Genomic DNA, 27,383 nt, shown 5'->3' on the forward strand with positions numbered 1-27,383 from the left:
TTTTTTATATGGGTCGAAAGGGACCATAGGATAACCTATCAACTCTTTCAGTACATTTCATGATGACATATGTCTCTAGATGTCTTAGGACCACTAGAGACATATTAGAATCATTTATATGGGTTGAAAGGTGTCATAGGATGATTTGTGACCTCTTTCAACACATTCCATGATGACATGTCTTTAGGGGTCTTAAGACCCTTAGGGACATATAACAATTGTTTATATGGGTCGAAAGGGGCTATAAGATAACATATGACCCCTTTCAACACATTTTATTACAACATATGTCGCTACGAGTCCTAAGACCCTTATGAACATATTATAATTGTTTATATGGGTAAAAAGGAGCCATAGGATGACCTATGACCCCTTTCGACACATTTTATTACAACATATGTCCCTAGGAGTGCTAAGAACCCTCAAGACATATTACAATCATTTATATAGGCCGAAATGGGCCATAGGATGACCTATGACCCCTTTTGACACATTTTATTACAACATATGTGTCTAGGGGTCTTAGAACTCTTAGGGACATTTTAGAATCATTTATATGGGTCGAAAAAGCCCATAGGATGACCTATGACCCCTTTCAACACATTCTAAGATGACATATGTCTCTAGGGGTCCTAAGACCCCCTAAGACATATTATAATCATTTATATGAGTTCCATAACGACATATGCCTCTAAGGGTCCTAGGACCTCTTGGGATATATTAGAATCATTTATATGAGTCAAAAGGGGTCATAGGATTACTTATGACCCCTTTTGACATATTTTATTACAACATATGTCATTAGGATTCTTAGGACCTCTAGAGACAAATTACAATTGTTTATATAGGTCGAAAGGGGCCATATGATGACTTATGACCTCTTTCAACACATTTTATTACAACATATGCCCCTAGGGGTCCTAGGAACCCCAGGAACATTACAATCATTTATATGAGTCAAAATTTTTGACACATTTTATCACAACATATTTCTCTTGGTGTCTTAGGATCCTAGGGACATATTAGAATTGTTTATATGCGTTGAAAGGCACCATAGGATGACCTATGACCCCTTTTGACACATTTCATTATGACATATGTCTCTAAGGGTCCTAGGAACCCTAGTGGCATATTATAATCATTCATATGGGTCAAAAGGGGCCATGGGATGACTTATGACCCCTTTCAACACATTTCATGATGACATATGTCTCTATGAGTCCTAGGACTCCTAGAAAAATATTAGAATCATTTATATGGGTTGAAAAGGGCCATAGGATTACTTATGACCTCTTTCGACACATTTTATTGCAACATATGTCACTAGGGGTCCTAGTACACTTACAGACGTATTACAATATTTTATATGGGTTGAAAGGGGCCAATGGATGACCTATGACAATGATCCCTTTCGACACATGATGACATATGTCGTTAGGGGTCTTATAACCCCTAAGGACATATTAGAATCATTTATATGGGTAAAAAGGGGCCATAAGATAGCCTGTGACCCCTTTCGATACATTACATGACGACATGTCTCCAGGGGTTCTACAACCCTTAGGGACATATTAAAATCATTTATATGAGTCAAAATGAGCCATAGGATGACCTATGACCCCTTTCAACACATTTTATTACAACATATGTCTCTAGGGGTCCTAGGACTGCTAGAGACATATTATAATCATTTATATGTGTCGAAACAGGTCATAGGATGAGCTATGACCCCTTTTGACACATTTCATGATGACATATGTCTCTAGTGGTCCTAGGACCCCTAGGGACATATTAAAATCATTTATATGGGTAAAAAGGGGCCATAGGATTACCTATAACGCCTTTTGACACATTTTATTACAACATATGTCGCTAGGGGTCCTACGACCCCTCAGAACATATTACAATCATTTATATGGGTCGAAAGGAGCCATAGGATGACCTATGAATCTCTTCAACACATTTTATTACAACATATGTCTTTATGGGTCTTAGGACCCCTAGGGACATATTAGAATCATTTATATGGGTTGAAAGGGGCCATAGGTCATCCTATGGCCCCTTTCGACACATTTTATTACAACGTATGTCTCTAGGGGTTCTAGGACCCCTAAGGACATATTATAATCATTTATATGAGTTGAATGGGCCATAGGATTACTTATGACCCCTTTCGACACATTTCATGATGACATATGTCTTTAGGGGTCCTAAGACCCCTAGGGACCTATTAGAATCATTTATATGGGATGAAAAAGGCCATAGGATGATGTATGACCCCTTTTGACACATTCCATTACGAAATATGTCTCTAAATTTCTTAGGACCCTTAGGGACATATTATAATCATTCATATGGGTCAAAGGGGCCATAGGATGTCTTATGACCCTTTTCAACACATTCCATGATGACATATGTCTCTAAGGGTCCTAAGACCCCTAGGGACATATTACAATTGTTTATATGGATCGAAAGGAGCCATAGGATGACCTATGACCCATTTCGACACATTTTATTACAACATATCTCGTTAGGGGTCTTAGGACCACTAAGGACATATTAGAATCATTTATATGGGTCAAAAAGGGTCATAGGATGAGCTATGACCCCTTTGGACACATTCCATGATGACATATGTCTCTAAGGGTCTTAGGACCCCTAGGAACATATTAGAATCATTTATATGGGTCGAATGGGGCCATAGGATAACCTATCACTCTTTTCGATACATTTCATGATGACATATGTCTCTAGGTGTCCTACAATAGCTAGGGACATATTAGAATCATTTAAATAGGTCAAAAGGGGCCATAGGATGATGTATGACCCCTTTTGACACATTCCATGATGACATATAACTCTATAGGTCCTAGGACCCCTAGGGACATATTACAATCATTTATATTGGTCGAAAGGGGCCATAAGATAACCTATGACCCCTTTCAACACATTTTATTACAACATATGTTGCTAGGGGTCTTGGGACCCCTAGGGACATATTACAATCATTTATATGGGTTGAATATAGGTCGAAAGGGTCCATAGGATGACCTATGACCCCTTTCGACACATTTTATTATAACATATGTCCGTAGGAGTTCTAGAACCCCTAGGGACATATTACAGTCGTTTATATGAGTCGAAAGGGGCCATAGGATGACCTGTGACCCCTTTCGACACATTTTATTACTAGATATGTCTCTAGGGGTCTTAGGACCCCTAAGGATGTTTAGAATTGTTTATATGGGTCAAAAGGGGTCATAGGATGACCTATGACCCCTTTTGACACATTCCATGATGACATAGGTCTCTAGGGGTCCTAGGACCCCTAGGGACATATTATAATCATTCATATGGGTCGAAAGGTTTTCAACACATTCCATGACGACATATGTCTTTGACCCCTGGGGACATATTAGAATCATTTATATAGGTCAAAAGGGGTCATAGGATTACTTATTACTCATTTTGACACATTTTACTGCAACATATGTCAGTAGGGGTCCTAGGACCCCTAGGGATGTATTACAATCGTTTATATGGGTCTAAAGGTGCTATACGATGACCAATGACCCCTTTCGACATATTTTATTACAACATATGTCCCTTGGGGTCCTAAGAACCCTAGGGACATATTACAATCGTTTATATGAGTTGAAAGGGGTCATAGGATGACCTATGACCCCTTTCCACACATTTTATTACAACATATGTCTCTAGGGGTCTTTGGACCCCTAGGGACATTAAAATCGTTTATATGGGTCAAAAGGGGCCATAGGATTAACTATGATCACTTTTAGCACATGTCATGACAACATATGTCTTTAGGAGTCCTAAGACCCCTAAGGACATATTATAATCATTTATATGGATCAAAGGGGCCATAGGATGACCTATGACCCCTTTGGAAAAATTTCATGATGACATATGTCTCTAGGGGTCCTCGAACACCTATGAATATATTATAATCATTTATATGAGTCAAAAGGGGTCATAGGATGACCTATGACCCTTTTTCGACACATTCCATGATAACATATATCTCTAAAGGTCCTCAAACCCCTAGAGATATATTAGAATCGTTTATATGAGTCTAAAGGGGCCATAGGATGACCTATGACCCCTTTCGACACATTTCATGATGACATATGTCATAAGGGGTCCTAGGACCCCTAGGGACATTAGAATCATTTATATGGATCGAAAGGGGCCATAGGATTACCTATGACCCCTTTCGACACATTTTATTACAACATATGTTGTTAGGTTTCCTAAGAGCCCTAGGGACATATTAGGATAGTTTATATGGGTCAAAAGGGGCCATATGATGACTTATGACCCCTTTTGACACATTCCATGATGACATATGTCTCTAGGGATCTTAGGACCCCTAGGGACATATTATAATCATTTATATGGGTCGGAAGGGGCCATAGGATGAGCTATGACCCCTTTCGATACATTTCATGATGATATATGTCTCTAGGGATTCTAGGACCCCTAGGGACATATTAGAATCATTTATATGGGTCGAAAGGGGCCATATGATGACCTATGACCCATTTTGACATATTCCATGATGACATATGTTTTTAGGGTTCTTATGACCCCTAGGGACATATTATAATTGTTTATATGAGTCGAAAGGGGTCATAGGATGACCTATGACCCCTTTCGACACATTCTATGACCACATATATGTCTCTAGGGGTCCTAGGACCCTTAGGGACATAATAGAATTATTTATATGGGTCAAATGGGGTCATAAGTCTCTTTCAACACATTATATGATGGCATATGTCTCTAGGGGTCCTAGGAGCCCTATAGACATGTTATAATCGTTTATATGGGTCAAAAAATGTCATAGGATGACCTATGACCCTTTTCGACACATTTCATTATGACATATGTCTCTAGGGGTCGTAGGACCCCTAGGAACATATTATAATTGTTTATATTGGTTGAAATGGGCCATAGGATGACCTATGACCTCTCTCCATGCATTTTATCACAACTTGTGTCCCTAGGGGTCCTACGACCCCTAGGGATGCATTTGGTTGGTTTCAATACATCGAGAGGGATCATAGGCTCTCGACGCATTTCATGATAATTTATATCTCATGGACCCTTAGGGACCCATTAGGAATGTGTCAAAAGGGGTCATAGGTTAACCTATGACTCCTTTCGATGCATTTTATGACAACATTATATTTAATAATAATATAATTGTATATTTAATATAATAATAATATATTGTTAGATTATATAACAATAATAATCATTAATGTTATTGAAATTAAAAGTGACCAAAATGAGGTCGGCCCATACAAGCAAAAAGCTGGTAAGCAGCACATTACCAAAAGAAACCACTAGCAGATAAAAGACTAACTAAACATCAACATAGTTCTAAATTTATGCAAAAAACCAACAGAGTTTAAGAGCAACTAAGCTAAAACCAAACAAAGATAGCTAGCAAACTAAAAATGTTCAACATAACCAAAATTGGCATAACAGGCCAACCCGAGTCTTAATAACAATTGTATACCAGCAAAACCTTAACCAATAGTAAAACATAAAAAGTCTTGGATCCAAGGATCCTAGTAAAGTAAGAAACATAATTTTCTTTTTTCCCCTTCCCTTTCGTGTCCGGCAGGATCTGGGCCCAGTCATCCGTAAGAAACTTGAAGAGCAACTTGTGGTCCTTCATATCCATACCTGTGTCCTCCTTTTCCTGTGCCAGCAACTAGAGGGTGGTAACCACAACATGTGTGACTTTGAGGCCAAATTTGGAGAAGGTAAAAATCCCTTCATCCAAAGTTTTAACCCTCCTATCCAGATTAGCATACTGGTCTTCCAACACCTCAGTCGCTTCCTTAGTCGTCGCTTCCACCTTTAATGCTTACTCCTTAGCTTTCTGCACCTGGATATCATCATGTAAAACCCTTGGGTTAGAGGAAACCTTAGAATTATCCTTAACCAAGGAGGAAATAGTTATGGGGGTGGTGTCCATCTTGTTGCTTTCTTCACAAAAGGTAATGGGTTTGAGGGAAAAGCTGGCAAACACATGGGTGATCTTTGTATTCACAGCATTACTAACAGACGCCTGGGTCTGAGTATTCTCCACTGAATTATCCCCCAAATTAAAAAATTTCTCTCCCTCCTTTCCATCATCCTTCTTGGAGTTGGAAATATCTTCCTCCTCACTTCCTTCATTATTGTTTTCAGAACTATCTTCCTTAACCTCCTCAACCAGATCTTTGATGGATTTTTGTTTGCACTTAGCCTGAGATTGTACAAGCCTACCAAATCTCCACCTAGCCTTACCACTAGTCTCCTCCTCCAAATCCTCTCCATCAACCTTAACCAGTTTTTAAATTTTTATCTTCTTGTTTCCCTTTTGTTCCACTATTATATCAATTTTTTTCTTTTTCTTGTTTTCCCTACTAGGGGAGGGTTGGGGGGTGTGAATTTTAGTGCCTGTACTGGAGCTTAGGAGTGAATTTTGGTAGTGGTGTTGGTTATCCACCACCACCACCCTGGGAGGGCACAGGGCAAGGTGAAACTAATAGAGGTGGAAGATTAAACCTTGATGAATTATGGTAAAATTTAAACCTTTACTCCTTTTTCATCTAACATCAACAACCATATCCTCAAGAGAATGCAGAAGATAAAAAGGGATAGAAATGAAATCCCTATTCCTAAAATGATTTAACAAAGGAAAATAATAGTAATAGAAGACACTAAACTTGCCCTTTAGCGTCAAATACCTCATAAGGACTAGGCACACATCATCCCATGGGGCAGGAAACTTGTCTCTTTTAAACCCTCCTCTGTAACGAATTAGTTCCTCATCTTCTGCAAAGAAGCTATTCATACTAGCCTCATCAAAAAATTTGGTTACCTTTCTCCATTTTTTCCCTTTCATTGAGAGGTCATTCGCCATGGCAATCACTTCCTCGGTGACTTGGAAGGTGATTCCATTAATGGTGACCTTTCTATCATTCCATCCATTAACAAACTCGAGAATGTAGTTCTCGTCATACCCCACCATCGACTACATGTAGGGCAAAAAAACCCCATCATTAAGAAGAACCCAAGTGGCCATCCTATATTTAAAATTCTCCATTTTCGTGGGTTCCAGCCTATTCAAGTCCCCACCCATCTCTATTTCACTAATTTTTGGCTCCCCTTCTTGAGTAATACACATCTGAACTTTCTCAATTACAATCTCTCTGCAACTACTCTCTGTCTTAAACCCTTTAACAACAAGCAAATAAAATTTGTAGACCCGTGATTGATAAGCTCCAAAATCCCATGCGAGATAATTATGGGATTTGTGAATGTATAAAATCATAATTTTCGCACCCTGACATTTTCTAACAGCCTGATTAATGATATCTTTCATACTTCCAATTGGGAAGTAATTTGAAACTCGCAATGGGTTACCATAATTGTGAAATGACATCCTTCTTAATTTGTAATCACTCTTATTACTATTTGTACAGCCACATCTTCCTTTTATTTCCAAAAAGCCATTGTTAAATTTAGTGAACATTATCACCATGTTGCCAAATTTGGCCCTACTTTTAAAATTTATAGTCATCATCATATATTACTCTTTCCTCTTTCCTTGATTATCAACGATTTGATATCTTCGTTGAGATCAACCCAATTCCTCCAGCACGTGATTGCCATAGCATTAAACCCCATTGCAGCCACCGCATTGCCACCTTATTCCCTTCCCTATAGATATGTTGCAGGTGGACTCTTCCCATTCTGTTCAAGACTTGCTTGATGTCCATAATGGTGTTTTGAATATTCTAGCCCGGTCTAACCACTCTATTAACCGAGTCAATGATTAACTTGGAGTCCCCCTCAATGGTTAGCTCCTTAATTTGCATTTGCCTAATCAGCTGAAGGCCCCATAATAGTACCATGGCCTCAGCCAAGTTATTGCTTTCATTTGCCACCTTTCCTACATACATCAACAACACATCACCATTCATGTCCCACAGCACTCCTCCTACTGCTCCTAAACCTCCTTTAGCAGCACCATTGAAGTTCAGTTTATATTGCATTAGGGTGGGGGGTCTCCATCTCATCTGCTCTCTCATTATCATTTTTGAGTTATCAAAGAGGAAAAAATCCCCATGACAACCCCATCTTTCAGCAACTAAGCCTCATGTCTAACTAATTCCTCCTTTGGCATTTTACATTTAGCCACTCTTAAATTTTCCTTCAACAATTTGTCCATAATTCCAAAAACCACTTCCTCTGGTTTACTCTCCTCCCTAAATAATCTGTTATTTCTTTCTTTCCATATGTGCTAGCAAACATATGGTGGAACAATTTTTCATAGAAAAACTAATCTAGGGTGATAAAAGGGACAACACCAATTCTCCACAAACTGTCCCGAATTATCTTTCATAATCCAATCCAAGCCAAATCTTTCCCAAACCTTAGTCCAAATCCCTAAAGCATATTGGCATTCTAAGAAGAGGTGGGAGATACTTTCTTCCTTTTCTTTACAAAGATAGCAACGATTTGTTATATAAAAACCCCTTCTTTTCAAGTTGTCCAAAGTTAAGATTTTACCATGCTAAGCCATCCACCAAAAGAAATTAATTTTAGGAATAAGGTCAATAATCCATACCTTATGCCACAATGTTGGGCAGGGGTCCTTAATAAACATGAATTTGTATGATGATTTGACAGTGAAGTTACCACTTGGAGTTAAGTCCCAAGCCGTAGTGTCCTCCTGAGGTAGTAAGGGGAGTCTCTGTTCATTTATCAACTCTTCCAATTCCTTAAGGAGAAGAATATCCTCTTGGGAGCAATCTTCCTTATAAAGCTTCTTCCACCTCCTCCCCTGATCAATATAGTCTCTGACTTTTCCCCCCATATCTTCTTTAAGAAATTCCATTAATCTTCTGAATTTACTAAAGACCAGTTGTTTCCCACCCATCCATCTGATATTAAACCCATTCCCCACAATCCACCTCAAACCTTCTCTTAATAAACCTCTATTTCTAACAATATTCTACCAAATTTTTGAACCTCCTAGAAGGTCATTGCTAAATAGATTCCACTTAAAGGAGGTATTAGACAAATATTTAGCTTTCATGATATTGCCCCAATCCGTATTCTCTTCAGCTAGTCTCCAGCCAACTTTCGTAAGGAGAGCTTTGTTAAGGTCCCGAAGCCTTCTTACACCCAACCCCCCCTTACTCTTTGGTTCACACCTCCTCCCAATTAACTAAGCTCAATTTATTTTTCTCCTCTGTCCTTGACCAAAGGAAATTCCTTTGTATTCTCTCAATTTTCTTTGCCATAATTTGATTAATTTTGAAAATGGATAAGAAGTAAATAGGGATTCCCTGAAGAGCAGCAAAGAGCAGTTGTAATTTTCCAGCATTGCTTAATATCTTCCCTTTCGACCCTGCAAGCTTCCTCTAAATTCTCTCCACTATCGTATTCTAGAAGTCATTAGTCACTTCCTTAGTAGTAAGTGGTAATCCAAGATAAGTATCTGGGAGGCTAGCAGATTGGCATTCCAGAATTTTCCTTATCCTCCTTTGTAATGAGGCTTCAATATTAAAGAAATAAATCTTACTCTTATGGTAATTCACTCATTGTCTTGAACTTTCTTCATAATTATGTAATATCATCTTCCAAGCTTCTACCTCAATTACTGAAGATTCTCTAAATAGGAAAGTGTCATCAACAAACTGTTGTATGACCTTAGTTTCAGTAGTACTAGTAGTTTTAACCCCTTTGACACAACTCGTACTCACTAATTTATAGAATACCTCCCTAAACTTCAGCAACCATTATAAAGAGGTAAGGGGAAAGTGAATCACCCTATCCTAATCATTTCTCCCCAACAAAGTTGCCCCAGGGGGAACCATTAAGCAGGACAGAATATTGCACTGAGCCAACCATCATCATGATCAAGTTTATAATCTTATTATTAAATCCCACTCTTTCCAGCACATCCTAAAGGAAATCCCAATTGACCTTATCATAAGCTTTGGAAATATCCAATTTAAATGCCATCCCTAATTTTCTATTTTTCTCCATAGAATGAATAACCTCATGTGTGGTTATAGCCGCATCCAATATATGTCTTCCTAAGACAAATCCTTTCTTAGGGATACCAATAATTTTTTCCAAGAAAGGCTTAATTCTATTCACCATAACTTTGGCAAAGATCTTATAAATAATATTACATAAGCTTATAGGTCTAAAGTCAAGCAGGCTCAAAGGAGTAGGGATTTTAAGAACTAAAGCAAATAAGGTTTTGTTGATCCTCCTTAGCATCTTTTCGGTTCTAAAAAATTCCCTAGTGGCCCAAATCAATTTTGATTTAACTACCTCCCAGAAATGCTGGAAAAACACTGGAGGAAATCCATCCGGGCCTAGAGCCTTATAAGCTTTCATAGAAAATACTGCACTTTTTACCTCCTCCTCAGCGATATTGCCAAGTATCTAACTATTCTCCTCCACACCAAGTATCTATGGGACTAAATTAATCAAGCTTCTTCTAATAATCGAGTTCCCTACAAAGTTGTCTTTAACAAAAGCTTTACTAAAGTGTTCCACCACATGTCTTCCCATCTTCTCCTACTCTTTTAAGACCCTTCCTCCTTCATCATTCAGCCTATTGATTGTGTTTCTTCTTTTATGGTTTGAGGCTGACCTATGAAAGAAAGTAGTGTTCTTATCCCCTTCCTTAAGCCATTGAATTCTTGATCTTTGTTTCCAAAAAAATTCCTCCCTCAGTAGGATATCCTTCCACTTTTTTCTATACTCCTCCTCTTCCTGAGTTGCACTTTCTAGGTTGATCCTTTCTGTAATTTCTCCTTGGAGTTTTTTGAGCTTTTCCTCCACTTCACCTTTAACTTTGAATAAGTCACCAAATGAACTCTTAGCCCATACCCTGACATCCCTCCTAATATTATCCAATTTTTGTGTAAGTCTGTACATTGCGGTACCATCTATCCTTATATTCCACCAATCCTGAACTCTCCCTTTTAATTTTGGATGAGACTGCCACATAATTTCATATCTGAAAAAGGTTTTTGTCCGCCCTTAAAATCATCCTTCCAATGGAATAATATAGGGGAGTGGTCTAAAATAGTTCTAGTGAGGTTCTCAAGGTGGGAGTTCCCCAGTCTATTCCAGTTCCCTGACACCAATAATCTATCCAACTTAACCTGAATAAGGTCCTCCCCTTTCCTATTATTAGTCCAAGTATACAGGTTACCTCTCAACTCCACATCCATAAAGTCCAACCTACTCATGAAGTCATTGAGATTTTGCAAACTTTTCGGACATTCTCTACTACCACCCAGCTTCTCTAAATGGTAAAGGGGGGTATTAAAGTCTCTCATACACATAAATTGCTCCCCCTTTATTTTTTCTACAATCGTGGCCATTTTATCATACGTATCCTTCCTCCCAAGTCTACTATTAGAGGCATAGATATTGATCAACCCCCAACATTGGCTGCTAGACTGGAAATTAGTAATGATAAAATTATTTTTCTTCCAAAGCTCAGTACCCTTCATAGAGTTTGGATTCCACATAGTGGCAATACCCCACGAAGCTCCATCAGCATCTATATGTAAATACCCAGCCCCCAACCAAATATAACTAGCTATTTTATCAAAACTAGCACAAGACATTTTAGTCTCTTGTATTAAGACATAGTCAACTTTTTCTTGAAAAATATATTATTTCAAAGCATATTGCTTCAGGGGATTTTTTAACCCCCTCAAATTCCAAGAAAGGAATTTCATTTCTTACCTCTAGTAATTGTCTCCAGTGTAAGTTGCTTACCACTGGCCACATCCCTAGCTGTTTGCTTTGTCCTAGTTACTCTGCTAGACATTCTTCCTACTATCCCAAAAGTACCAACATCTTTTTTTTTTCCCCACTCCTCTTCTTCTTTTGGACCTCCCATTCCCCGTTATCCTCCTCCTATGGTGAGGTATGGATAAGCTCCATTTCCACCTTCTCAATACTTTCCAGTACTTTTGTACCAATCTCTGTTGGGGAAGCTTTAACCAACCTCAAAGGGGTACAAACTTTTTCCATAATGTCATAGCCTATGGACAGAATTTCCTAGTGGCTATCACCCATCTGGGTTGTTGGGGATCTCGGGAACAAGTGTGACACATCTATTTCACCCTCCTCCAGTAACCCACAAGCAATAGGTTCCTCCTTAGGTGAGCACAGTAATTCTTCTATATCCCTTTTGAAAGGGTATTCATCCGAGTTCATCTTGTCCTCCAGAACTACTCCCGCCCCAGGGTTCAAACTTTTTTCCAGAGTGGGGGGCACAGTGGGAGTAGCCTTAGGAGGAGTCTCCACCACTTTTTCTGGTATTTCTAAAGGTTCACCCAAGGATTCAATAACAATCCCTGGAGAGCCCTCTTCCTATTTGTCTTTCTACATTTGGGCTTTACAATCCATGAAAAGGTGTCCAATCTACCCACATCTTTGGCAAAATAGGCCCACATTCTCATATTCTATAGGCTGAGTTTTCTCACCCCATTTAGTTCTCAATGTAACTACAGTGGGGAGTGCTCTATTCAGGGCTACATTCACACAAAACATTGCATAAACCAGCCATGTTTTTTGCATAGTCACTTTATCAACCGTGACAAAATGACCAAAAGAATTCCCCACCCACCTTAAGATCTTCTCATCCCAAAATTCTAGGGGGATTCCAGGTAACCTAACCCAAACTGGGACAAGTTTGTTCAACTCCATGCTAGCATCAAAGCCTGGATGCCATCTTGTTAAGGCAAGACAGTGCTTCCCATAATACCAAGTGCCAAAAAGAATGGAGTTGAAATCCTCCTCAGTGGTAAATTTGAAACAAAAGAGACCACTAGGCATAGCAGAAATACTTACGCTCCCTTTGACCTTCGATTTCTGACTCACCCACTTATCTACCATTTCAATAGTGGGACAAAATGCAACAAATATGCCAACAACACAAAGTTTGAGGCCTAAGGTTACACTATCCACCACACTATCAGGGAGGGAAATCACAGGACCCTCCTGACCACGGGTAATCTTGGGATTCTCCGTTGGGAAACTAACCATCAAGGTGCCAACAAACACATTCTTCCACCCCAGCAGTGATCTATCATCTAAATTCTAGCCACCCTCCAGTGGACAACCAACAAGGCTTCCACTACCTAAAGCAACAGTGTCAGCATAAGTCAACCCGTCCACCCTAGTGGACCCACAGCCATCCTACAAGTCCTCTATGTCCCTACACACTGAAAGCACGAGTTGCAAGTCTGGGGACGATGGAAAATCTAGAGGCTTAGGGCATGCCATCATTCAAAATTCAAAATTCAAATTCAAAAAGAGCGGCAAGATTACTAGGATACAATTGTTGTTCTTACTCTGTTGTAATATTGGTATTGTTAAATTATGAGAGGGGATAACATTTCCACCCTTCATGAATTTTGTTTCAAGACACAAAATGTCTTCTTCAGTATATATTCATTGTCTCCCATATAGTTGATCCAACTCAATAATATAATCATATATGTTACTAGATTATAGATTTAATAATAATAACCATATATATTATTATATTTAATAATAGTCATATAATATTACTATATATTTAATAATAATAATATTTATCATATATATTACTATATTATATTTAGTTATAATAATAATAATAATATCAATGTCCACACTTCCCCCAAATGAATTACCCTGTAAAATACTCGAAAGTTTCCCTCTCAAATTTGCCTCCCTCCAAAATTACAATTGGAATATCTTTCCTCTCAAATTTCCTTTCAAATTTCAATTGAAAAATACGAGTCTAATTGGATACCCGATTTCATATCGGATACTCGATTTTATTTTTAGTATCCGATTAGGCTCGGTAATTACCAAGCCTATTTGGTCAACCCAAAAAATGTGTTTGAGAAGGTTTCACTGACACTCAAACTTCAGATAGCCATCTGACAATGTTATTTTCATTGAAATTGAATGAAATGAAAAGAGTTTTTTTATAACACTCTCGAGATTCCATCGATATAATATCTGTCAAATTCTGAGTTCAATAAGTATTTATTAGTTAATTTTCAATGAAAATAATTGTAAAGTGTTGACTGACATACTGATTGAAAAAAAGCTATAACTTTTAAATGGTATAACATTATTTAAATCCAAAAGTTGTGTCACATTCTATGCTTCACCTAGTATAAGAAAAAAAATGGGTAAATTTTTCTATTCGGTAAGGTGGTCAGACACGGGAGTTTTTTTTTTTCTGAAAAAGTTTTAGTAGGAAATTCATATTTAATTATTTATTTGGAATAAAAATACCCAAAAATATGCATCACATCTAGGCATGAGTCTACTTTTTATATCTATAATTATATTAAAAAGATATTATTATTTGATTTTGATTAAGGTGGTCAGACATACACCTTTTTTTATTTTTGCCCTGAAATTTTCGTAGTACTGCATTAAAATCCAAACTTTTGACCAATCAATTTTTTTTTTCTCCAAATAAGGTCTAGTAGTTTAGAAACTACATTCAATTTTCTACAAATTATTTTCTTACAACTTTTTGATATAAAGTCCAGAACCACTTTAAAACTATGTGTCAAGTTGACATAACCCTGATTTGCTAGTTTTTCATTGCCACTTAAGGCCATAGTTTGGTTGACCATGATCCTGCACATACCCGGAAGGAACATGAGGACTGATTTGATAAAGATAGATGATATCAAATTGATTAGCAAAATTATTTGGTTACAAGTTGAGCTATAGCTCTAGAGTGAATTATGTCCTTGCTAGATTCATCCATGCAACTTATCTAATGGTAGAAAAGAAGGAGAAAGTTAACATATACAAAATTGTGAAAGAATAATTGTTAGACAACATAGAAAGACATAAGAAAACCAAGAATGCAGTGTTTGGATTTGAATCACTATTGACGCATTTGTTTTTCCAAGTGATTAGACATTTCCCTAGTACAATTAATCAAGAATGTGATTGTAATCAATGTACAATGAGCATGATAAATAGACACTATAGAAGACAATCATAAGAAAAGATAACATAATATATCTCAAAGATGATGAAGAAAAGGATCATAATTCCACCAATATTAGTAGAAAAATATAAGAATGACATATGTTTTATGGTAGAGATAGATGTCACATGCATGGAGGTAGTGGAACCAAGGGTAAAATTCATTGACCCTATGGGCTATGAAATGATTGGGGAATTAATTGAGGGTTATGCTAAGATAATCCTAGAGCCTTAAAATGACTTGAAATTTCCTAGATAAGGGACATATGAGGAAAAAGTGAAAGAGGTATACAGTGAGCTCCACAAGAAAGAGATTAAGAATAAAGTTGAGAAGAAGGTTGAGACCATGAGAAAGGAATTGGGAATGAGTCTTCAAAAATTTAGAGAGGCACTGGGAATAGATCTAGAAATGAGAGCTAGTGGACAAAGTGATGTTTTAGTTGCTACACCTCTAAAAGTTGTAGGAGTGGGAGGAGGAGTCACAATAGCAGGTCCATCCACTCAAATACCAAGTGCTCCCTATGAAATAGTATCTTAACTAAAACCCACTACTAAAAGAGCTATATTGAAGAAGAAGGATGAAGAGGAGGTAACAATAATTGAAGAATAAATTGTCACCGCTCCTAGCACAAGGAACTTTGAATGAATTTCTAAAGTAAAGTTAGAACCTACTAAATCCCTATCAAAGAAGAGAGAAAAAAAGAAATCAAGTGGATCAAGAAAGAGAAGAAAGACACTATGGGTGATTGAGTCTAAAGAATTAGATGAGGAAGAATTAGAAGATCAAGAAGATAAACTAGTTGAGAAGGTTAAGACAGAGGCAAAGAAGATTTTGGGTAACAAATCTTGGAAACCTAAGGTAGAAAGACTAAATGTCCAAATCATTGACAACAATAGTTTTGAGTTGTTAAATAAGTTTTATCACTTGTACAATAATATGGATAGATTGCAATTAGAGAATGTGGTAGTAAGAAACATGATTTTGACAAGTAAAGAGGTTTGAAGATATTCAAAAGGATATTCCTCAAGATTTGTTTAATAGACTTGTAAATAGGAGTAGAGTAGTAGAAGAAAATAGAAACTAAGAGAAAACAAAATTAGGAAGTTGTGCAAGGTTAATAATGATGATGGTTTGGAGAAGATAAAGAAGGTTATTGAGCCTCTTCTTAGAAACAAGAGAAGAGAAATTTTAATAATGGGTGGAAAATATGAGGAGGTAAGAGTAGAGACTATTGAAGCAATCAAAAAGTTTGTGGCTCTAGAAGAAGAGGAAAGAAAAGACTTAGGGGGAGTAGTCCCTACGATACAAGAATCAATAGAATAAACAGAGGCTATGGTTGAAGAAGAGACCCTAACAAAATCCACAACAAAAAATTTGTCAATTTCAGAGGTTAGCAAAGACACTGTAATCCCAAATCCTTCATTGCAGGTATCTATCAGTACTAGCACCATGCAAGTCGACAGTACTAGAATCATAGTTAATGTTGAGGAAGAAGATCCTTTCAAGGATTATGGAATAGGTATTGTTGACAATTTGGTTAGCTATACTAGTTCTGAAGATGATGAAGAGGAAGAAAAGAAGAAAAAAGAAAACAAACAAAAGGAGGAAGAGGAAAATAAAAGAAAAGAGGATGAGGAGACAAAGAAGAAAGAACATGAGGACAAAAAGGAGGAAGAAGGTAAGAAGAAGAAAGAGGAAGAAATGAAGATAGAAGAAGAGAAAATAAATAAATAAAGAGGATGAGAAAAAGAAAAAGAAAGAGGAGAAAAAGATAAAGCAAGAAAAGGAGAAAAAGAGAATGGAAGAAGAGGAAGAGAAGAAGAAGGAATAAGGAAGAAGAAAGAGGAAATGTGAAGAAGATGAGAAAAAGGTGAATGTACCTAGTCCATCTAGGACACATGTTACATTAGCAACATTGACAAGATCAAATGACAATGACCAGATTGAACTTGTAATACCCCACCAGAGAACCCAAAAGAAAATAACCTAAAGTTTCACTAAGTTTGCCAATCAAATTTTTTTGAAAGATAACAACAAGAAGAGATAATATAGAAAAAGCAATAATTCACACACATACTAACCATCCATAAACAAATTACATCTCTTAAGGGTCCCATGACGTTGTATCACGTATATAAGTTTATTAATATTAAATTTGATATATAACCAATCCACATCATAGATAAACCAAAAGTGTGAATCCATTTAAATAATATATAATTATATAAGATGCCACTTGGCAAAATTAGAATGTATAATCATCTGGCGTACAAGTCATAGGGTATGAAAAGCTCAAAGAATATGCATCATGAATAAAATACATCATCTCATAATACCTCTAATAATCAAATACAATACAAAAATATATAATCATCCATCAGAAAACACAAGATCAGAAAGAAAGGAGTAACTATACAAGGGCATTCAGTAATGATATCCAGCTGTCAAATCTCAATGGTATAAGAAAAAACACTACCACTCGACCTCATGGAACCTAAATGTCCCACTCCCACTGTGCTAAGGAGATAGTCTCAAGTTCCAAATGGAAATCAATCCATAATTCATAACCAACATCTAAGTAAGGGAAATCCTGATAGCAATCTATCTCAAAGGTGCCAAGACACAAGTAACATCTAAACCGAGAGGCAAAAAATAAATGTAGGAAATCTACAATGTAAGTGAGCAAGTGGCATCATATGAGCCAACTCTAAGGTTACCCTGGTAGCCTTTATGGACTCTACCCCTAGTGTCTCTATGTGGCATCAGTATCCTTTCGTACAGACAAGGAATACTAATGAAGCAAGGTCACAACCAAGCATCTTCTCTACTCCTATCCTAGCCTATACTAGCACTCAAGGCAGTGGCAAGGAAAAACGTTGACTCTTATTAATTTATTTTACTCTAATTTAATGAAATGTTATCACTTATTAAAATAACTTACAATGGGTTACCTAGGTTGCCTCTTTAGAGCGTTGACCTCCATTGCAAGCCACTTCCCAATGTACACATAAATTTCCTACCCTAAGCTCATGAAAAGTACAACTCATAAATTTCACAAATTTCACCTTAGTCCTTTACAAGCAATTGGAAAGCACCTAAAGACCAATCCCAGTAACTACCTCAATACTATACAACCAACTGGAAAGCACCTAAAGACCAATCAAAATAATCACCTGAGTCCTATACAACCAACTGGAAAGCACCAAAAGATAACTGGTCAAAAACTCAAAGGTTACAACAAGAAAGTCACAATAACCACCTCAGTTCTATATAAATAACTAGAAAGCATCAAAGAATAACTGATCAAAAACTTAAAGGTTATATCAAAAAAATCAAACTATTCACCTCATTTCTATACAAGCAATTAGAAAGCACTAACTAGTAACTGATCAAAACTCATCATAGAAACATGTGATATATCACTGTGGTCTAGCATAAAAGATCATATACATAACATCATCATAGAACAAAAATTCCCAAGCTTCTGGTAAACATCCTGACTGGTCAACATACTAAGTCAATCTTGAAACCCACACCAGCAAACCATACATCACATCAAGAAGTAATTTCATAAATCATTTATTTTCAAAAACATACATGTCCGATTTACAAACAATGTTCAGTTTTTTTTTCATTTCCAAAGCATCATAATTACTAAGGTTTTCAAATTTACAAAAGAAATAAAATTTACTAAGTAATAAAAATTGTCTCATTTAAACTAAACCATATCACCAAGTTTGAGCTTATTCAAAAATCTCAATCTTTCCAAATTGAATTACAATTATCAATTTACTTCATTAAAATATATTATTAATAAGTAATTAATAAAATATTAAATTAAAAACTAGTATTAAAACATTCATGCAGTTAAATATTATTATCAAAATTTAATAATAATTATTAATTATAATTGTAATATTTACCAACTTATTAATAAAATAATATATTATAATTGTATTAATAATAATAAATATTCACTTATTTAATATAGTAAATACTTATTAATATTATTAACATAAATATTAATAATTAAATATATTAAAATAAACTATAATTAAAAAATTATTAAATAATATTTTCATAATATAAAAAAAAATTAAAATGAAATTTCATTTTTTGCCCAAGCATTTAAGGCCCACCAACCGACACAGTACTATCGTGGTAGTATCGCTACAACAACAACAATAACGTACCACATTATGAAAATACTTGCTACTATATCAACAATAGGTTATCGTGTGGCTTGCTTTAGCAACCTTAGGGTGGGTGGGGAGTTAGTGGCCCCGCCCCCTCTTCAAAACATAATTTTGTTTAGTTAAAAACAAAACAAATATATTAATTATTGACCTCCAAATATGAATTGTAATATATATATATATATAGTAATTACCAATTACTGTGGTAATTAAATTATTATTATTATTTTTAAAATAAAATTTTCATAATAGATCTGATAGAAAAAAATACAAATTATCAAATTTGTAAATTTAATTCTGGTATTCTTTCCCAAACCCCATCCCGAATCCAAGCAATCACATAATGAATCTCCAAAACTATCAAACAAGGGTTTCCAATATCAAAATTATTCATAGATGTTTTTAAAAATGATAGTTTTCATCACAAGGGTTTTAACCCGAATTAAGTTATGAAAAAAAATTCATTTAGACACAAAGAAAATAGAGATTGCAAAGAGGAAGTATTGCACAAAACTCAACAAAATCCTACTTTTATCTTATGCTAACCGATTAGATGCTCAGAGCTAGCAAGAAAATTCTCTTCCTTTCAAAAACCTTGTTTCTTAAAAATTGGCTCCTCCAAACTTATGTGTCGAGAAATGAGCTCTAATATCAAAATAAGGAGCTTTCTCCCTCTTAGGGTTTCAATTTTGCAATCACGTGAAACATTTTTCTTTAATATTTTATTTTATTTTAATTTCATGTGGAAACTTTTGAATTTTAATTAAAATAAACTTTATTAAATTAATTCCTTCTCTCTCTTATTAAATAATAAGACTTTTTTAATAAAATATTTATCAATTTAACTAATAATAATATTTAGAGTTTATTATAAAAATGAAACTCCTACATAAATTATTATTAAATAAAATAAATATAATTACACCAAAATTAGAACTTTAATTAAATATTTAAATTTAATTCTTTTATTTATTAAATATTAATTTTTCTTTATAAATATTTGTTAAATTAAATCATTTAATAATCTCTTTATTTGATTTAGTTGTAGCTGAAAATCACAACAAACTCCCAAAACTAAATATGAAAACTCATTATGAAAGATAAAGTATTAAATCAAACTCAAGGGTCAAAATCACAGATTCATGTCACTTGACAAATTTGGAAGGGTACATAACTCAGATACTTGTCCTACTTTCTAGAACAATTGGCTTAGGTTAGAATTTGGACTCAAGAATTATCTCCCCTCTTTTACCATTGAGATACTATGATAGGGCATGCTCATCTTGGCAATTTAGGGAAGTCAATGCTTGGTATCTACAATTTGCATAAAATTCGAGCATGTACATATACATATAATTCCAAACTAAACAAGAAATGGCAAGAAGTGGTGCATCATGTAGATTCCGACTAGTAAGTGACTACGACTCCCTCCCTCAACCATATCAAAAATGTCAAACATAAAATAAAACATACAAGTACATCATACACATGCAAGTATGGGGTAAGTAACCATAGAAACTACATATAAATCATTCATCTATCATCATGAAATAATTGAGATCACTATATAAACATGCATGTATCATCATTGAAAGAATAATCATGAACACATGAAATAATTGAGTATCAAGTAGTTCATCAAATATATCAACTGAGTATGAAGTAATATCAAAATTAAATTGGGTAACCAAGTACCACTAATCATAAAACTGGCCTAAAAGAATCCAACAATCCAACATGAAAAGTAAACTAGGGGTAGGCATTACATAATTGATCCCATCTCTTAGCAAAATCATAGAGAAAAATAGGAAGGTGAAAAGTCTACTAAACACTTTGATGCAAACAACACAAAGACTTGAGAAAACCTTAACTATAAAGATGACATAATCAAATCCCTAAGATAGAGAAAAAGTTGTGATACAAGCTTTTGATGCAAAATTTACCAAGCTATATGGCATTGCAAAGATACAAGCATGTGCTAAGCATGATGTGTAAATGTTCAACATTATTTATCAGAATATCATAAATCGTTTGGGAACCCTTGATGCATGTATCAAGGAACTAAGAAGATGTGAATAGAAGGAAAGGCAGGGTATGCTAAATGTGCACTAAAATTTAAGTTCACTTAGGACAAAGATGATGAGTTGAAAAAGAAAAATGAAAAACTTAAAGCACTAGTAAGTTAGCTTCAGCAGCCAAATCAAAAGATTGAAGATGTTCAGGCACAAATTGAGAATATTTATGATGAGATAAGGCTCATTAAGATGGATAAGGAAAGAATCACAAAGAGATTCTCACTTTTGAGAGAAAATCTATCTCTGAAAATTGGAACATTGGAGCAACATATAGAAGAACGTCTTATGGATAAGATCATTTGAGACATTTTTCTATTCAAACTTAAATGTAGTTGACATTGCATCTTATGGACTTTGCTCCCTTCTCATTATATTGGAAGGAGTCATAGATTCATGGAAGAACTTCAAGAGTCTAAAGACAAGCTTTGTTGACTGTATGACATGACTATCAATCTAATGAAAAGGTATAGATCCAAAATTTTGACTTGTAAATAAGTTTAGACATCTTTGTCAATGATGTCAAAGGGGGAGAAAAGGTATGGAAATTTGTATAGATAAGTAATTAATATTTTTAGGAGAGATTAGTCAAACGAGGAGTAATATAATATATTTAAGAGTTATAAGGAAAGATGGTTGATATAATGATCCATGGTTTTGCAGTTTTGAAATTGTTTTGTAAAGATCAATTAATTTTTTTGAAATTTTAAAGTGATAAGTCTATTTTCAAGACTTTGCCAATATTCCCTCATGTTGCCATCAATGACAAATGGGGAGATTGTTGAAAATTTGGATAAGGTAATCAATTGATGTTGTCATTTATGACAACATGATTTCAGTATGAACATGATAGATCATGAAAATTAATTCAAGGTGGTGGTACTTAGAAAATTGTCTAAGTATCATGGAGTTTATCTAGCAGAGTAGATAGAATTTTGATTGGCAAGCTTCACTGGTTAAACATTGGCAAGTGCGCAATTAGGTATGTAAATCATAGAGTGTCATGATGACATGGTTAAGTGTGCAAATCAATACAAACAGTACAAAGAGAGTTATGGTTAATTTACCAGACATATAGTGTACAGGAAAGAATAGAACATGATAGAGAAATATGAATTACAGGTTAAAGAATTATTTTGTGTACAAAATAATTATTTAACTAATTAGGGATGACATCCTATATGTTAACCCTAAGTTAGAAATAGTTATATTTTTCCAAGTGTGTGAAAGCTTGAAGGTTGACATGATGGTTTTGTTAAAAATATAAGGTATAAAGGAAAGATCAAGATATGTGAAGTCAAAAAAAAGTGTTGTATGTAATATATGAAATTAAATGCAAACTGTATACATATTATGAAAACTAGATGTGATGTGAAATCTGAGGTCTGATCAGAGGTGTGTGAAGAGAAACAAAAGAAAGATTAGATATTGAAGTTATCAACAATGAAAGAGGTTTTTGTATCTATCTCTCTTTGTATCACAAAACTTATTGTATATTGCATGTTTGGGCAGTGGGCTCATCTTGCATACATTTTAATTGTAGTACTAACTCCTAATAGGGTTGAAGCAACTTCTAACAAAGTTGAGGCTTTTAATAGGGCCTAGTCCTCTAACAATGATAGAGACACTATATGTACTTAATAGACTCCTAACAGGGTCAATGTCCTTAATATGATACTTTTGTTTAGTGGACCATTTTTTGGGTACCATCCTGACCAATGTTTTCCATTGGCTAGGGTTTCCCTAGTTAACAAAATATAGTGTTATGATTTATCTTTGTGTATGGTTATTATTATTGTTCAACTTTGTCAGTTTACTTTCATATGCATTTTACAAAGTAATTAACAATATTCAGTTGTGGGAAAAAAAATGTAGAATACTTATTCACCCCCCACACCCCCCCCCCTCTCAGTATTACTTATTTCTAACATCAATTAACTATCCTACATCCTTGTTTTGATTTGCAATCTTTCAATTTCACTCCTAAGGGGGCAGGATGAACACATTTCTTGCATCAATTAGATCTTACTTCAAACTAATCTAATCAAAATTCAAAGTCCTTGTTGTTAGGGGCAACTCATCACTAGGGGCATATTGAGTTACTCATTTCTCATTTCAAACTAGGTATCTCATGATCTACTCATGGCTATCTCAAATATCTAGGGGCATATTATATTCTTGTAACTCACATCAATTTGATATAGTCTTATCTATTCATTAGATGATTGAATTCTACCAATCATCTTGGTTAGCTCACAACAATTCTTGTCATATCTCAATGGGAAGATATCTAGGTATTATATCTAGATTCTTGAGGATTAAGCCTCGCTCTAGTGATGATCGTATGACTTGTGAGAGGCCTTGTCATCTTTTCAATGGACATGCATCTAGGTTGTCTATCTGGACTCATGAGGGTTAAGCTACATTTTGGAGATAATCTAAAACTCTTTTCAATGGACATGTATCTAGGTGTTCTATCTGGACTCCTAATGGTTAAGATTTTTTGTGGAGACAATCCTAAATTATTTTCAATGGATAAGTATCTAGGTGTTCTATCTAGACTCCTAAGGTTTAAGCTTCCTTCTAGAGATAATCCTAAACTCTTGTCAATGGACAAGTATTCAATTTCTTGCCATCTATATCATTTGAACCCCTAAGGATTGACTTTCATCCAACCAAGTTCAGAATCAATTATATCTTATCTATCAGTCTTTGTATCATCAGCCTTAGAAATGATCTTAGTTCTCATTCTATGCTTTAAAATTAGACTATTCTTTGAATCAATGTGTTGCTCGTATATCAATTTAAAGAGGGAAAAATGTAATACCCCGAAAATGGGGCTTAGAAATGAACTTGCTCCTAACTTCAAAATATCAATCAATGATTGACAAAGTCCTAATTTTTTTAGGCATCTCTAATCCAAATTGATTCTACTTGATTTGAATATCAATTGCAGAAAATAATTAATCTGCAATAATCACCAAACTTTAATAAATTCCTAATTATCAACATCTTGGCTATTAAACCTGCTAAATTAATCAAGTTAATTTAAAGATCCTAGTTCTATGACAAAATTAATTGCCTCTTTTGGCCAAAATACATGACAAATAAATTATTAAAAAAAAAGAATTAAAATGTCTCCACATATTCATTATTTGAATTAAAATATTCAAATGTTAGACAAGTTTCAAATAATATCTCCGAAAAAAAAAGAGAAAAGGGAAGACATGTCATTTGATTCCCACTCAAGTGGAATCTTTCAATATTAGCCAAATTCCCTCTACTACTCTTTTTGAACCGTTGATTCATTTTCTCTTTAAACTAAGTGCTCTTGTCTCTCATAGGGATGTAATTTTGCAAGTGAGAAAACTTTGTCAAATTGAACACTAACCATTTGTGCACCCAAGGCTTTTGCTACATTTTTCTTAGTACTCTCATTGTAGTTCAATATTAAATGCATTCTAGATTAGTTTGTTCCTTCCTTTGATAGCTTAGATTTGCATTTCATCTAATTTTATCTCATTCTCTTGCATGCAAAATCTCAAAAATATATCTTAAACATGCATGCATTCTAGTTAAATCTCTTTGCTAGTGTTCATGTTCATGATAGTTGCTTGAAGCTTCAATTTAGATTAATCTTGCATGTACCCTAGTTTAGATTCTTTTTTATTTGTTATTATATTAAATCTATATTTTGTATAGTTCAAATCTTATCTATTTACATAGAAAATACAAAAAATAAATCTAGCTCAATCTTGCATTCATTTTCTTTACAAAATCCTTCATTCTAGAATTTATTTATGGTCACTATGCTCTTGATTTTGAGAGAAAATATTCAAACCCTAACTAGATAGAAAGAAACATGTCTCCTTCTTTAGATCTTTTGGTATGAACAATCTCATGTTCATTCTTAGATGCATCAAACATGCAATGACCAGGTTGAAGTGTGTGTAGCTCATTTTGACACATACAAATCTTACCATCAACAATAATAAAACATTTTCCTTTAATAGGACAAGGTGTATTGTTATCAACTCTAACTGCACCTCCATAATAACTCTAACTCTTAACTCTGATTTCTTTTTCTCAATGTGTGAAATAAATGATTTTTCTTCTTTAACAAGACTTCTTTCCTTATTAAAAATAATAATTTCATATTCATCATCATTATCTAAAATGTTGATTTCTTTGACTTCAATCTCATCGTCGCTAATACAAAAACATTAGGAATCTTAGATCTGTAATGTCTAGGTTTCACCTTAGATTCTCTTTTAAGACATTTCAAACAAGTCATTAATTTGCCTACAATGCCAACAAACAAAATGAGATGCATTCTTGAAATTACCCTAAAATTTACGTTATCTTTTTGCAATTAGTGGCAAAAACTCATCAAGCTTACTTTCGTCTTCTTGAATATCTTCCAAATCACTTTCATAATATCCACTATTGGTTGTACTTTTTGTTAGTACTTTCTTATATTTACATGCACTAGCTCTAAAAGTAGTTTTTCCTCTAGGAAAAGCATCTTTCAATCTAACATTTTCAAAACTTGAAATTTCCCAATTAACATTTCTCTATTAAATTTTTTAATAAGATTAATAACATCTTAAATAGTATTCACCTTACTATCATAGGGAGTCAAATATCTTAGAATCTTTAGCAATAGTTCATCTTATGTTATAGTTCTTCCAGATCTCTTCATCCCTATAGTAATCTTAGTAATCCTCTACTCATATGTTAAAACATTACCTTCTTTGTATGTTAATCACCTTAATATAAACTTTCTAATGTACTCCAAATATATCATGTGCAAGATCAAGACCTTTTGCCTCAATGAATTCTAACTCTAATGGTTTTAATCAAGGATTCCCTTACAATCTTGTTACATTAGAAAATATTCTTTTCATCATTTTTGCTCAAATATATATCACTCTTTGATTAAAACTACACTTGTATTTTTTTCTAATCAACCAATACTCAAATCCTCTGTAGATCAAGTGTTCCACATCTTATTCTTCTAGCTTCCATAATTCTCACCATAAAACTTAGGGCTTTCCTTATTGTAAGCCATAGATCTCCTCAAGATGTAAAGATTTCTTCTCAAAGAGGTGGTGCAAAGGCACCTAAGCCACTCTAGAAATACAAGGTCAACTAGAGGACTCCAAGCACGAAGACAAATCACTCATATCACGGTGGAATCAACTGGGAAGTTTTAAAGCCTATCATGGCATCAAATATGCAAAATATGTAATTCCTAGTCCTAGAAGTCCAAAAAGGGAAAATTGAGCATATAGATGTAATAGGGATTAAATTAAGTTATTTTTTTCTTTAGGAATGATTAATAAGACTATTTGAGCCATTTGGAAAGGTTAGAACATTCAAAATGTCCTTTAAATGTCCAATTTATAAAGTTGCAAATTCAAATTTTGAATTGCAACGATTGGTTTTAGGAGGGAAAAGGAGTTTATTTGTGTTTTAACCTTTTAATGATTCTTGTACTGAAAAATTTTGGTTGGGAAGGTTATAGGGAAGTTATATATAAGGTATAGAATCCCATTGTAGAGACAAGAAGTGAAGAGTATGGATTGCATTTTGAAATTAATAAAGAAACCCTCTATTTTGACAAATTTGATGAGTTTGGTTCATTGTTCTTTTGTTTGTGAGAGTGTTCTAACTTTGGATGAAACAAGTACATTGGTATATGTTTGAAACTCCTATTTCATGCTTTGATTTAGGATTCATACAAATTTTTTATTCCTTATTGTTGATTGTCATAAATTGTCCAGATTTAATAAGCAATTTTGACAAGTTTTATGGAAATGGGCATTCCATGGATATGAAGACTTGATTCTCATGGAATGGGTCTTTTTTAACATGTATCATAGCATACCAAACTTCTAATATGCATTTGTGAGGGAGAAGTTAAGGTTATTGGTGATCACCATATTAATTGCTAGTGTTTTGCATTGAAAGTTGTTGGAAAGTTATAGCAGCAGTGTATTGGCCTTAAGAAGAGGCCATTTTTGCATTGGATTA

Source organism: Cupressus sempervirens, chromosome 7 (assembly GCF_028749045.1).
Source record: "Cupressus sempervirens isolate cs-2001-9-10 chromosome 7, ASM2874904v1, whole genome shotgun sequence".
In the NCBI taxonomy this organism is placed as follows: Eukaryota; Viridiplantae; Streptophyta; class Pinopsida; order Cupressales; family Cupressaceae; genus Cupressus; species Cupressus sempervirens.